Genomic DNA, 13,688 nt, shown 5'->3' on the forward strand with positions numbered 1-13,688 from the left:
AATTTAACACATCTAAACTTGAGCTTTGTGGTTTAGCAAGCGGGGATATTAAGGTTAACTCTTGAAACAATTCTTCTCCATCTAAATCTTTAAAACTACCTAATGTTAAAACATTCTGCAAATTAAGGAATGAAGGACGTACATTTTTATTTTTTAAACTGTTACTTAGAAATGAAAACTCTATACTATATGTATCAAGCTGTTCAAACTTTTCTGTAATTGGTTGAATGGCTTGATTGGGTATTTTGAAAAAAAAATCTACTTTAAATCTTTGTTTCGGGTCTAATATAGTTTCAGGACATTCATCAGCATAAAGTCTTTTCTCCATTATGATCGCAATGATGAAACTTCAGGAAACATATTTGGTATTTCTCTAGGGAACTAGCAATTAGCTCGGTTAATTGAACATACCTACGGACGGACTTTACAAATATAAACAAGTTTTATTTATATTTTCTAAAATATTAAACCGAATTAGAAACCACCAAATGAATGTAAAATTCAAACATTTTATTTCCTAAAGACTCTGCATTGTTTTTTGCCTCTAGATTTACTATATTTCTTCAAAATTAGTTTTTAAAGACTTCAATGCTTCTAACCTGCTCTCCCATTTAGTCTCAGAGAGGAGTATAAAAAGTAAGACTTGGAATTTTTTTCTTATAAATATCCCACATTGTTATACAAACATTGAACTGTATCGACAAATTTACCTGCATATAATGATCACCGAGCAGCATTATTAACCACTAAAGTAAAGGAATTGCAGCAACATGGAGCGAAAAATGATTTTGGTTCCAGGGTTTGAATTCGATTATGAACACCAGATTCTTTACCTTTCATATTCGAACCATTATCATAACTTTGGCTTCAACTGTAACATACTAAAATTCCATGTAATCCAAGCTTTTCTAAAATCAACTTAGTCAGTCACATTCCGTTCCGGTCTGGTCTTGTCACAAAATATTTCACTTCTATTAAAAACTGATAGCTATTTATTAAAAATAATGAAAAGTAGCCTTTACAACAGTCATTAAAAAAAAAACTGCCTGCGCAAGAACGATTCGACTCCACAACGAATCATCCCTCTTTAATTTTTATACTCTATGCTCCTTTTTCATTCTATTAAAAATTTTATCTCCAGTAAGCAAGCACTTAACTCTTACACAGATACAGTGTTAAATAAGAAAACCTGCATGTTTTGACCCAAATGATTCCGTATAAATAAGTTTTTTTTTTTAAATATCTCACATGTTAGCTTCGATTCTCAGTGTGTAAAAAAGAAAACTTGCACTGCACACCCCATAGAGGAAATAAATTAGGGGAATTCACGATCTAGTGCATTTAGTCGTAAATATATGCACAACATAGTGAACGCCCGAAAAGCAAATAAAAAAGCAAGGTGTTCTTGCAGCGATTTTTGACAGTTGTAAGAACAGCTGATTTTTGTTTTTTTTATGTGAAATTCAAAATTTTATTTTGGTTTTAATATGCCGAGGAAAACTGAAAAAAAAAACAAATTATTGATTCGCTTATAGAAGAAGCTGCTGCTATAATTATTGATGAATTTAAGTCAATTATTCTTATACATAATTTCTGCAATTGACCACTTTTTATTCGGTTTTTCTCTTTTTAGATCAGCCATGTTGATTATTTAAATATCAGCTGATTTATTGCTGTCAAAACACTGTTACTTATGCCTGTGCATTTGTATAAGTTAAAACTTACTACCTACATAAATTTATTTAAAAAAACTTTATTTATTTTTCGATTTGCAGCGCTACGCCATCTTTTACTTTTACTTTTACAGTATTCCTTAAATACTATTTTTTACCTAACCTCAGCAATAATGAAAACCATGTAGTCGCCGTTTTGTTCAACAACAAATTCCGGGAATTTTGTGTAGTTTTATTGGGCTTACACGTGCAATGCAAGTCAGCATTTAGTGTAGCAGTTTTCGCGATGTTGTGTGTTAACTCTTCCCCTCTTAATTTAACACGTCCTCGTGTTAAAAGTACGGCAGGTTGTGAATTCTCGGATATTCAGAGATGCTAAGATGTGTTGAATTATTTTCGGGAGGAATGAATACAGGTGTGATTGTTGTTTCGGTAAACTTTCTTTTTTTCAGATGGGTCGTCAGTAGTGTTAATATGAAGAGAAAAAATATAGCTGCGAAGAAAGAATAATTCATGTAGGTATTGATGAATATCTTTTTCTATCCGGATTTTATTGATGGTTTTGGTGTTATTTATATAAAGTTCCTTCATGAGTTGAAGTGATAAGATTTCTTCCTTCTCTGATATCTCCGAAACTAGATGCAAGAGTGGTGGTATCTCATGGATCTCTGATATTTCCTCTGCGATGTATTGCTGGTTCATGATTCTCAATGTAGTGTTTGAAAATTTGATGAGGTACGTTCCGTTCAATTGTTGGGTGTTGTTATCGATATCTATATTACCATCAAAATTGTTCAGTAGGATTATTCCCGTTGCCAGTTCTTCGATCTGCGGGATGTGTTGACTATTTGTCTGCTTACATATTGCTTTTTTACTTTTCATTAAATTAAATAGGCATTTGTCATTGCTGAGGTCTATTAAGTTTGCTTGTTTATAGATTGATATATCATTTATAGTCTTACAATTATTTCTTATTCCATACATAACATTATTACATTTTAAAATATTTTCATTTTCAATTTTATTCACGTACTTTTTGTTTTTTATGATTGGCTTTACAATTAACTTTTCATATATCATATCTTCTGTTTTCGGGATGCTTACAATATAGATTATAGTGGAATTATTCATAGAAATTTTTACATCTGCGAATTCTAATGTTTCTGAATGGTACATTTATTTTATTCTTATCTATTTTATCCATTATTACATTAATTTCAGTTTTTGATAATATGTTTGAACTAACAATATTCATTTTAATTAATTCTATTGCATAAATCGCATTTGTTATTTCTTCTTTAATATAAGTTTTATTTTATAAAGCAAGCTTAGTACTAATTCATTTAGAAAACTTTTATCCTTTTTAGTTTCATTAAGTATTTCATTAGTTATGTTTGTCAACTTGTTTATTCTATCAATATATACTTTATTAATTAAAACTTATTATGGTTGTTATTATTTTCTAAAACCTCGTTTATCTTATTTGTTATAATGGAAAAATCATCATGATCAGGGTTTCCTCCAACCCATTTCCAGGCGGTACCGATAAAATTTATTGATCTTTCCGATCTTGAATTTTGCTTTTTTATTTTAATATTGTTAAGAAGGGTTTTAATTTGTTTTAGTTCATGCTCAAGGATTGCATAAGATGTATTTTGTATTGGGATGTTTTGATATAGGAGGGATGATGTTTTTAGGATAAAATCTTCGTAAGTCGATAGCTCTATGATATAGATAAATTTAAGGTTTCCATTTTGAATTCTTGCTGTCCCCTTTTTGAGTATGATTATCTCCGAATTGGAGTAATCAAGGACCTCAATGCCTGCGTGAACCAATGATGTTAGGTACCTGTGAAAGGATGATTTTTAACTTTTAATGTTGGCTTTATGCACTATTCTACCAGATTCGGTAGTTATGGTTTTTGATTTGTTTTCTTTGACTATTTCTTTTTTGAAGCGAGGTAATAGTTTAGAACCTAACCGTTTGTTTACTTTGCAATGTACGATTTCGCCAGGCAAATAGTTTTTAATAGGGCTTCTTTCCTTGTTATGATATTTTAGGTCACTTTTCTGTTTTTCACGTAGTTTAAGAATGTTTTCTTCCCTTGCTAATTCAAATTGTTCCGGGTCTGTACTTACGTTTCTGCCAAAAAATACTTCGATCGGTTTCTTTTCTATTGTTGAGTAAATTGAGCAATTATATTCGTATACGGATCTATCTAATAGCTCTAGGAATGATCTGTGAATATTTTCGGTTTTCAAGCAACGCATTATTTCCGAAAGCGTAGAGTGAAATCTCTCTACTTGCCCGTTTATTGTACTGGAATGCGGTGGAGTTTTGTAAATCTCAATTTTTAGTTGATCTTTCATTAAGAAACAAACAGAAGCTGAGCTAAAAGATTTTTCGTTGTCAAAGACAACAATTTTTGGGACGCCGAAGTTGAACAATATCTGTCTTAAAGGTTCTAATATATCTTGCACAGCTCTTTCTTGACTTAATAATTTTTGTCTGAGCGTATTTAGAGAATTTATCAAGGGCTGTAAGCACCAAATTTCCTTCTGTTGAATAAATATCTAAGAGTAAGATGTGGCCTGGATATTGAGGTATGGGGTTGGTCTGAGCTCAGGTTTTTGTGGATGTCGATCATACTTGTGTTCGTGGCATGTTTGGCATTGATTTACTATTTTATTAACCTTTCAGTTCATTTGGGGAAAGAAATAATTTTGAATTAATTGTTCTTTGTTTTTGCGTGCATTACGATGAGCTCTATTGTGGACTTTAAGGATTTTTTCCTCTTGTTCAGCTTGGATGGTTAAGTCGGTAACTCTAGTTTGTGTGAAGCGGATTTTATAATTTTTAAAATAAAGGGGGTAAATATTTTGGATAATGCCCATTGTACTTTCGTTAGTCATTAACCCGTTGACTATAGTGGGGATTAAGTACCGTTTAAATATAGAAATGAGATTTTCCTTCGTGCATTGAGGTTTTGTGAAAATGTGTCTACGGAAACTTGAGAAAGGGTATTGAAGTTGGTAAGAGTCTTCATCTCCTATTCGAAGAATAAGTTGGTTTCTGAAGGCATTTATCGGCGTTTCTACTGTTGGTATAAGTTCGTGTGAGGAACTTTCGTCGCTATGTTGTGAAGCTGTAAGTGAATGTATTTGGGAATCAAGGGGTGGTGTTGAGAGTGCATCAGCAACAACATTCGCCTTGCCAGGCTTATATATCATTTCGTAGTTGTATTCTTCCAATGCGGCTTTCCAACGCTTCATTTTAGAATTTTGATTTTTGCTACTCAAAGCATACGTCAGAGGCTGGTGGTCCGTTAGAATTTTAACCTTAGCTGAACCATAGAGATAATTTCGGAGAGATTGCAAAGCCCAAATTATGGCCAACATTTCTTTCTCATTTGTGGCATACGCCTCTTCGGTTTCGGAAAGTGTACGTTTAATAAATATTATTGGTTTTTCATCCTGTGAAAGGACTGCTCCGAGTGCGTAATTTGACGCATCCGTGGTAAGTTCGAATTCTTTTTTGTAATCTGGGTAGGATAGAATGGTTTCTTTTGATGCTAACGAGTTTTTTAGTTTCGTGAAAGCTTTTATTGCTTCTTCGTTTAGACTGATTAGTTTCTTACTTGAAAGATTTTTGGACAACCGTCCGTCTTCCCCTCTCAAAAGTGTTGTCAAGGGTTTTGCCAACTTGGCATAATCTTTGACGAAACGACGGTAATATCCTGATAATCCTAAAAAAGATCTCAGGTCTTTAAGCGTCTTGGGGTATGGAAAGTTAAGTATTGCCTTTACTTTTTCCGGGTTGGTTTTAATGCCATCTGAAGAAATGAGAAATCCAAGGAACTCAACATCTTTTTTAAAGAAATCGCATTTGTCAAGCTGAACTTTCATGTTAGCAGGTTCTAATGTTCTAAAGATTGTTTCGATATTTCGTAAGTGTGACTCCTCATCTTTGCTGAATATAATAATATCGTCTATATAGACGAAGCATATTTTCCCAATATGCCCAATCTTAGTATGTCGTCTAGCGCTCTTTGGAATATCGAAGGGGCATTTTTCAGCCCAAAAGGCAGGCGGGTGAACTCATATTTGCCGTTATTTACGGAAAAGGCTGTTTTATCGATATCCTTTTCCTTGAGTGGAATTGGATGAAAACCACTCTTTAGGTCAATGACCGTGAAAATTTTGTTTTCGCCCAATTGCGCGAGTACTCCATTGATTTCGGGTATGGGGTACCTGTCAGGAATTGGGATGGTATTAAGTTTCCGGTAGTCGATCACCAACCGAAACTTCTTTTCACCAGAAGAGTCTGACTTTTTGGGTACAATCCACACTGGTGAATTGTACGGTGATCTTGAAGGGCGTATAATACCATCATTAAGAAGTTTTCGTATTTGACTTTCTACTTCGTCTTTGAGGGTCATTGGATATGGATAACATTTTGTATAGACAGGTGAATCTGATGTTGTACGAATTTCACCTTTTACTACAGTATAAGTTAGCTTTTCATCTGGTTCGTCCAATAATTTAGGATACCTTGCGGCCAAATTTTCGATTAGCTTCCGTTGTTCTAGTGTCATATGTTCAGTTCTAAGGGTCAATGTATTTACAGCTTGTGTGGTAAACTGTTTGATTCGTATTTATAAGCTATTTCTAATAATCATGTAATTGTGTCGTGTGTGAATTATTGCTGCTAAATCTTTTAAGCTATCGTTCCCAAGAATACCGTGGAAAGATGTAAGGTGTGGCATTAAGAAGATGTGATTTTTGTGTCGCTTAGTCCAAATAAATTTACAAAGGTATGGTGCGTAATTTCTATTTTTCCTCCAACTGAATTAGCAAAGAATTTTTCATCGTTAGGTTTTGGATTTTTTACCAAAGACGACAACATTTTCAGCACTTCTCCACTGCTTGTTTTTACTTCTATATTAGGCAGTGAAGAGCTGGCTAATCTAAAAAATGAATATCACTAAGCTCGGATGTTATCTCAGTGGTATTTTCGTCCATTTGTGTTAGTGGTTAAACATAATTATTGAAGCTTTGTTCGAATTTATGATCAAGAGACTGTGGAACGGCATAGTATTGTTGTAACTCCACCTCTTGAACTGAAGGATTTAATTGGGCTGCAGAATCTTCTTGAGGAGAGGCCTCAATATGGAAATTCCTCTGGAGTTTACTTGGATAATTAGGCTGCTGTGGCATTTGATTTGGTCGTTTTGGAGCTGGTGGCCATCTTTCTTGGTTTTGTTGCGGCCTGTTTGCATAGTTAACTTGGGCTGTTCTAATGGTGGAAGTTTCCATTGTTTCAACCCATGGTTGTGACCTTACAGGTAGCCTGGAATTATTTCCCTGTGTCTGGTTTTGAAATGGACGTTGGTAGTTAAGGCCATTGTAAGGTTGTTGTTTTTGAACATTAGTGTTGAATGGGTAAGAGCAATTGTTATAATTCTCTACAGGACGAGGGACATATGCAAAGTGAGCAAGTTAGGGGTAGAATGGGGTTTGACGATCGGGTAAGGAATTATTGTTATTATTTGTTCTTCTAGGAGGAAGTTCTGGAGGTATTGAACTATAGATTCTCTTTGCATTATTGTTTGTTGTTAATGCATATTACTAACGATAATATTGGTTTTCAAGTTTTAAGCATAAATGTAATGCTTGAGGTAGATCTGAAGGTTCTTGGATGCCGAGAAGCCTAGGCAGATCGCCTTTAAGACCCCTTATAAAGGTGTCTAGGACTTTGTCCCTATAAGTCTGCATTAACATGTTTACTGTTTTCGTGCCCATTTCCATTGATCCAATTTTGTTGAGGATCAATGACAGGTGAGAGTAAACTACCTAAGTCCTGAACAGAAGAGTTACCCTGTACTAAAGACGTTAATTGGTATTCTAAAGTTCCTAGGTCGCGCTTGTCCGCGTAATGTAGTGTTAAGCATCTAGAAATATTCTCCCAGTTAAGAGGAGTGTTATAAGACTAGAGAACATGGTCTGCGTGTCCAACAATTTTATTTCGAATTACGTTTATGATACCGAAATATTTTGGGGAACCTCTAGTGGAATCATAGATTCTTAGAATTCTTTCGACGCTTTTGCGCCATGAGCCCTGGTTGTCCAGGGAACTCTCTTAAGCTCCTGACAACATCAGGTATTTTATCAAGTTCTGAAATATTTGATCGTTGATCTGGGTTGATTACCTGGTCAATTCCTGCGAATTGATCAGAATTGGGATTCATTATAGAATGAATAATGCGTCTTCGTTCTGTTTGGAGGGCTTGGGTAACCATGGATGTAATTACACTTTGTAATTCAGAGCGATTTATATTATTATTATTTGCATGCTGTTGGACCGTAGGATTTGGTTGGGATTCAACAATTGGAGGTCTAGCAAGATTTTGTGGATTCGCCATGATTATTAAATTTTATCGGGTTTAGTTAGTTTAAAATATTAATGAATAATTTTTTATAACTGCTGTCTAATGACCTTTCCTTTTTTTTTTAAATACTTTTATGATTTTTATAATAATTCCTATTGAAAAATAATTGTATGTAATCTTAAAGACTAAGAAATACATATGATTATTTAGGGTTAAGTAGTTTTATAAAAAAAAATGAAGTAATATTAAGCTTATGATCAAAGTTTTTTCGCGACGCACTACTTGAGGGCTTTATCACGCGTTTGGTTTTTTTTTCCAAATAGTTTGTTTTTACTCTACGCACTAATTGGAATTCTTTTCGCGATGCACTACTTGAGGGCTTTGTTACGCGTTTGTTTCTTTTTTCCAAAATAGTTTGTTTTTACTCGGTGCTCTACTTGGAAATTCTTTCGCGACGCACTACTTGAGGGCTTCGTTACGCGTTTGGTTTTTTCCAAAATAGAGGTTTCGTCGCGGTCCCTGCTCGGGCGCCAGTTAAAACTTACTACATAAATATATTTAAAAAAACTTTATTTATTTTTCGATTTGCAGCGTTTCGCCGTCTCTTACAATTTAATTATAACTAAAAAACTAATCTTAATTTTCTATTCCTTAAATACGATTTTTACCTAACCTCAGCAATAATGAAAAGCATTTTTTTTTTTTTTTTAATTCATTTTTATTAATCCATTCTTAAACCTATCTTAAAGCTAGACAAAAATTCATAAAACTAGCCTAATTATCCATAACTTACAACTAACTTAATGGTCCCATACGGACACTCTAAGCTAAACTATAACACTAATTACTAATGCCTTTCGGCCTTAAGATCTATTTTACTTCAATTTAAATTTTATTTGTTTTGTTTTTATTAGAAAATTTTGAAAAAAACTAATATCAATAACCTTTTTATTTATTTTTACTTACAAACTACTTAAAATAAGGTCCTTAAATAAAACTTAAAACTAACTTAAACTACCTATTCTACCTATAAACTACTTAAAACTAGAACAAGCACAGCAGCAAATCTAACGTTTTTTGTTTTTATATTTTACTGTCTTTTTTGTATGTTTTTTTTTTTAATTCCATGTTATTTTTTTTTCTTTGATTTTTTGTTTTTTTTTTTTTAATTTTTTTTTTGGTTTTTTTTTCTTTTTATTTTTTAATTTTTTTTGTATTTCTTTTTGTTCCACCATACCTATTCTACTTAAAACTAAACCCTAAAACTATAAAACAAGTATGTAAGCCGGCCAAGGCTTAAACCCCATCCCGACTACCCATTATCAAGTGCCGATTGAAGCCACCAAAAATGGTTCTCCTGCTTCACCCTGTCAGTTCGGTCCCGCTCGGACACAGCCCTATTGAACCGAAGGAGCTCCGCTCCACCTTGTGCCAAGACGTCCCGATTGTACAGGAGTCGCCTATCCACGGTTCTTCGTCTGACGTGGTAGATTAACGGAACTGCCAATCTATCCTGTATCAGACCGCATCTATCTAAAAAGAGGAATGCCTCTGGGGGAATGAAGCCGCTCAAGCGTTCACTCTCAAAATACTCGTCGTTCGGATAGAACGCCCCGAAAATTAAATTGTTGGTCGAAGACATAGCTCTTGCAATGTGACCTCGAACGAGTTTTATCACGAATTTGTCAATTCTGTTGATTCGAGCCCCGTTGTATAGGACCTCGTTTGAATAGTAATGCTCATAAGAAGATTCGGTTGTTCGATATAAGCCGGTACAGCGTCGTAAACACTGCCGCTCGAACACCCGAAACTTCTCCATCTGGGAAGGGGCAACGTTGAACCACACAGGACAACCATAAACGATCATTGGCCGTATGAGGGCCATGTAGCAAATTACCTTCACTCTGGGTCAAGCCGACTGCTAAAAAACAGTCGTTTCGTCAGAGCGAAGGCTCCTCTGGCCCTGGTCAGAGCAGCATTTATATGTCTGTCGAAATATAAATACTGATCTAACCAGATACCGAGGCACTTCACTACACTTTTGCTCGCCAATGGCTGCCCGTGAAGATCAACGATGACCATCTTGCGCCAATTCTTACACGTATCCCTCGTGGCCCTAGCCAACGGAGTCCGGAACAGAATTGTCTCTGACTTCTGGACATTTATTTTCAGTTTCCAGTCGTCGCAATATCGCTGAATCTTGTCGAAATCACGCTGCAAGAGAATTCTAATAACCTCAACCTTTCGGGCCGTTCTGTACGCAATTAGATCGTCGGCGTACGCAATTGCCTTTGTAAGACTACCTATCAGATCGCTGGTGTAAATGCTGAAGAGAATCGGCGAATTCACCGCTCCCTGTTGAAGACCATTTTTAATTGAGAATGTTGTGGTAGAGGTTACATTGCCACTTTTGACAACAAACTTTCTACCGTTAGGCATATCATAAAGTATATACAACAATGGCTTGCTTATGCCAAGCCTGCTCAGTTTTAGGTAAAGACCCTCTAACCATACGGTGTCAAAGGCCTTTTCCAAATCAACCAGAACAGCACCTGTGCATTGTTGTTTTGATTTATTCCATTGGATATCAGAAACAAGTTTAGACGCAGCATGAATTGTGTCATGACCCGCCTTGAACCCGAACTGTTTATCCGGAATTATTTTGTTGTCCGCAGCCCACTTAGTCAGAGCCCTATTAATGATTTTTTCGAAAACTTTGCTGATGCTCGGAAGAAGACTTATCGACCGAAGATTTGACGGGTTGGAGTTGTCCTTTCCCTTTTTCGGGAGAGGATGAACCAAAGCGGTCTTCCAATGCACTGGATAATATGCATTATTCAGTGCATTATTGAAGAGTGTGGTGTAAATGTCGATTGCTTTCGTCGGTAAATGTCTTAGTACAACGTTTTATATACCATCGACACCTGCTGACTTTTTATTTTTTATTGAATTGAAGATGAGCTGAAGCTCAACCTTCGTCACTAACAAGGGACTTGGTCCCGTTTGCTCGGCGATTATGGCATTTGCCAAGGAATCGTCATTGAACCGCATGAAACAGCGGTTCTAAGATCGCCAATGAGTAACATTCACCTTGTACACTTGCTGGAAAGCAGCTCCCACCGCCTCCACTTTTTCCTTCGGATCTTCAATTATGTAAAAGTCATCGTCAAAGATGGCTTCCTCTGGATCTATTTGCGCTGTTCTGAGTACGTCTCTGTTCTCTTCAGTTCTTTGGAGTTTAAGACACGGAAGGTCATTATCGTTTTTTTTCCTGAATATCTTGTTGATTTTGGGGAACATACTAGGGTCACTCGAATTAACTGACCGGATCTTGCGGTCCCAGTACTTGTTAATTGATAGCCTGTAGTTCTCCTTAATCAACAGATTGACATTTTTTATTGATGACTTCAGTGTCCTAACCTGGAAGTCGCGTGGGTCTGTAAGTCGTCTGTGCAAGTTTTTGAGTCTTGTCAGTAAGCCGCTCTTGTGCCTACGTAGTGCGTCAATTGTCGCGTTTCTGTAAGCGTCCATTTGGTCCCGTTCTTTGAACTTTGGGATTGTCCGTTCCATCGTTCGTTTTATTGTTTCGTCCATCTGTTGTAAATGTTGGTCAATTTCTGTATTTGTCAGGTTTCTGTTGTTTGGTGGGGCTATGTCACTCGAACGAAGTTCTCTTGCTAAGGCGTTGGTGAAACGAGGCCAACGCATCTTACTGTAATTGTAAGAGTGCGTTGCAACGTATTGATCCAACTCCACGCGTTCGTTCGGAATCTGCATTACAGCAGCCAGTCCGCAGTGATCACTGTCGTACTCAACTGTCGGTAGGCAGTTTCGCGGGTGATTACCCACTTTGTTTGTAACTGTCAGTCTGGTGGCGTAGAGCAAAAGATCCAGAAAGGAGCCGCTTCTTGGATACGATGGCCTTTCAGTAGCCAGCAGGTCAACGCCATATTCAACGCTGTAAAGATTCATCAAATTAAAAAGATGATTACCTCTGGGATTACTATGTTGGTTTCCCCAATCTTCATGTTTTGCGTTCAAATCACCGGCCAAGATGAAATAGTTTTCTTCTAAGCTCAGTTTAAGTTCCCTAAAAACAATCTCGAGTTCTGATGCAAAGTAAGTGACCTGCGGAGCTCCAGCCGCATAAGCCGCAATCATATACATCCGCTTCCCTTGAGAGAAAGAGATGCATACAACGCAAACTTCTAGCGTCTTGAGCTTTCGCAATTCATTGTTGTATATGACTTTATAATTAATGCCTTTTCGTATAAAGAGAGCGACACCGCCCCCTTGAGTGGATTTGGGTGGGTCTCTTCTTAGGATATTGTAATTTTTATGAGTCAATTTGGGTTTGTGGTTTAGCTTAGTTTCGCTAGCCATAAATACATCGGAACTGTAGTCTTTCAACAATTGGAGCATTGGAACAGTCCTGTTAGTTGACCTTGAATGCTCAACAACAAGGCTACAATGTCAGGCTGCACCTCTGGTGCCTTAGGCACAGGGGCCTTTGGGGCAACCGTTGGTGGAGCCTGTCTCGTGTTTCCACTCCCTGACACCATTTGGGCGTAAGAGAATTTGGGGTCCACGAATTTTTGTGTTGGAGCCTGTCGAACTGTTCGACTTCTTTCTGCTTTTTGGCTGGCCTGTTTCTGTTTCATTTGTTGGACCTCAGGGCAACCCCTATAACTAGCCGGGTGCCCTTCGTTTCCACAAAGGACACACTTGAGCAAGGTCAAATCCTCAACCCGCTCATTCCCCAGCTTGCATTCTCCTTCTTTGTGGGTTTCTTCGCACCTGACACAACGCAACTGCATATTGCAGTTGGCATTGGCATGGCCAAACCTCTTGCACTTCGTACATTGTAGAATGTCGTCGTGCCTTTTTAATGTCTCCCAGCGTACAGCTTGATTGTCGAGAGATTCGATTCTCTCGACACTATTAAAACTGCTTTGGGGCGATAATGTTACGAGGAACATTGGCAGCCTATAACCCCCTCGTCTGGACTTCACCGTAGTGAAAGGCTTGACCCCTATAAAATCGAGATCGCCACTGGCTTTTTGGCGGAGCTCAGCTAAGAGCTCCTCCGGTTCCGTGCAAGAACTTATGCCCTTCAGAAGGACCGTCTTGAATTTTTCGCTCTTAGGCGTGTAGCTGAAGAACTCAGCTGTAGCCTCTTTTAGTAACTCTTTCACTAGTTTGTATTCGGCCAGTGAGAAGCACTGGACCGAATAGCTCTTTTCTTTTTCATTCAAAATTTTAATAAGAAATTTGCCCTTAGTGGCCGACTTACATACCTGTTTTATGTCCTGTATGTCAACCCGGTAGGTCCTAATAGCACAGATAATAAATATACAGATGTCTCACCCTTATGGTGAGAAATGATATATGAAACTGAAATCAACTAAAAAAAGAGCTTTTTCAAAAAGTTCAACACATTCACTAAATGAATACACGAAAGCTATGTTGCTCGTCTTCTTTCCTATGAATAAAAACTAAGGCAAGGAAAAATCTGAAATCATTTTTGTATGTTCTTTTCCTCTCATAATCCTAATGCACAGTAACACATAACACACCAAGATCATTCTTGACAAATGAAAACAAAACTGTTTTATTTTGATTTTTTG

Source organism: Eupeodes corollae, chromosome 3, assembly GCF_945859685.1.
Source record: "Eupeodes corollae chromosome 3, idEupCoro1.1, whole genome shotgun sequence".
Taxonomy (NCBI): Eukaryota; Metazoa; Arthropoda; class Insecta; order Diptera; family Syrphidae; genus Eupeodes; species Eupeodes corollae.